The sequence below is a fragment of the Coenobita brevimanus genome, chromosome 74, assembly GCF_032717465.1.
Source record: "Coenobita brevimanus isolate Jiangsu-jjx chromosome 74, ASM3271746v2, whole genome shotgun sequence".
Taxonomy (NCBI): domain Eukaryota; kingdom Metazoa; phylum Arthropoda; class Malacostraca; order Decapoda; family Coenobitidae; genus Coenobita; species Coenobita brevimanus.
In genome coordinates this window covers 2,268,068-2,269,911 of record NC_137027.1, presented here as the reverse complement: position 1 = coordinate 2,269,911, position 1,844 = coordinate 2,268,068, and the positions used below count along the sequence as shown (strand labels likewise).

Here is a 1,844-nt window from a genome sequence, read left to right as displayed (position 1 = left end):
GAGATAGAGGGAAGGAGGGAGGAAGAGATTGAAAGCGTTGGTGAGTGAGGGAGAGGGGGAATGAAGGAATGAGAGAGGTGTAAAGAAGTGAGAAAGAAAGAGTGACTGAGTGAATGAAGGAGAGATGGAGAGAGGAAGGGAATGAAGGATTCAGTGAGTGAGAGAGGGCTTGAGAGTGAGAGAGAATGAGCGAAGGCAAGATGGAGGGAAGAGGGGAGTGAGGGAGTTGGCGAGTAAGAGAGAGAGAGAGAGAGAGAGAGAGAGACGAGGGAAGAGAGTGAGTGAGTACGTGAAAGAGGGAGGCAGAAAGGAGTGCGAGGGGGAAAATGTGTATGAGAGAGTAAGGTAGGTGGGAAACGAGTTTGGATGTGTGTGTGAGAGTGAGTGAGTTAGCAGTGAGGGAGGGAAAGTGTGAATGAGTAAGTGAGTGAGTGGGTGAGTAAGGTTTGTAAGAAATGAGTTTGGGAGAAAGTGAGTATGTGAGTTAGTAAGGGAGTGAGTAAGGGATGGAATGAGTGAGTACATTCATCTAGGTTGCATGTTCCACTCATCCTCTACTCCTTCCCAGCACACACCACCCACCTTCATATGCACTTTTGCCGTATTCCTTCGCTTAATCTTGGTCTTCTTTGACTCATATGAACCATCTGAATTTCATAAAGTGTGATTTCAGAGTACCATGAGCTGCCTAAATTGACACATACCCACTTAATGAAATTGTTTTTAATGTGAGGATAAAACACTTTCCGTCCGACTTGGATCTTGAAGTCGGGTAGAAATTGCCGTATCCTCACAATAAAGGCAGTTTCAACTACTTCCCTATCCCCCAAAAGAAAGTTGGTAGACTGCAGTAGGGCAACTTAAGCCTGAAGTCCACGGGGTTCACATTCAGATGGCTGGGATTGCAACTACTACTACTTAATGTGTGGGTAAAATTCTTCAACTATCATACACTCGTCCTGTGTTACCTTCCCGCTTCCCCAGTGAAAAACATTACCTGCCTGTGTTACCTTCCCGCTTCCCCAGTGAGAAACATTACCTGCCTGTGTTATCTTCCCGCTTCCCCAGTTAAAAACATTACCTGTCTGTGTTACCTTCCCGCTTCCCCAGTGAAAAACATTACCTGCCTGTGTTACCTTCCCGCTTCCCCAGTGAAAAACATTACCTGCCTGTGTTACCTTCCCGCTTCCCCAGTAAAAAACATTACCTGCCTGTGTTACCTTCCCGCTTCCCCAGTGAAAAACATTACCTGCCTGTGTTACCTTCCCGCTTCCCCAGTGAAAAACATTACCTGCCTGTGTTACCTTCCCGCTTCCTCAGTGAAAAACATTACCTGCCCAGACCCGGGATCGAACCGGGGACCTTTAGATCTTCAGTCTAACGCTCTCCCAACTGAGCTATCTAGGCATGGAAAGGTCTGTTTGTCTTCTTAAATACCAGTTAATCTATCCATCCATATGCCATTCCGTTCATCCATTCATCCATCTGTCTGTTTACATTTACCAGCCTTTTCATTCATCCATAATTACATCCGTGTGATTTTACTATCACCTGTCTCTTCATTCATCCATCCTTCTGACTACTTATTTTTACTGTCTCTTCATCCAGCCATCCATCTTTTTACATTTGTCAATTTATTTAATCATTCTCTAACGTATACATATTTTTGCAGGCTTTCCTTTTAGTTGACATGTCTCTCTTTTTCCTCTCCATCTCTTCCTTTCTTTTCTCCCTGAGTCCTTCCCCCTTACATTTCCGTTGTCCTTTTTTCCTGACTTTCTTTTTCTTTCTTTTTCCTATCTTTCTCTTCCTTCTCTCCTTCTGTTTCCCCTTGCTTGCTTCCT

The 1,844-nt window shown here is 44.6% G+C and overlaps 1 non-coding gene across 1 annotated transcript; it reads right to left on the bottom strand.

Annotated features, from left to right (window-relative positions):
* Window positions 1-1,334: 1,334 nt before the first annotated feature.
* On the bottom strand, window positions 1,335-1,407 carry TRNAF-GAA (transfer RNA phenylalanine (anticodon GAA)). Its single transcript has one exon. It is a non-coding gene; the product is annotated as a tRNA-Phe (tRNA).
* Between the last annotated feature and the right edge of the window lie 437 nt (window positions 1,408-1,844).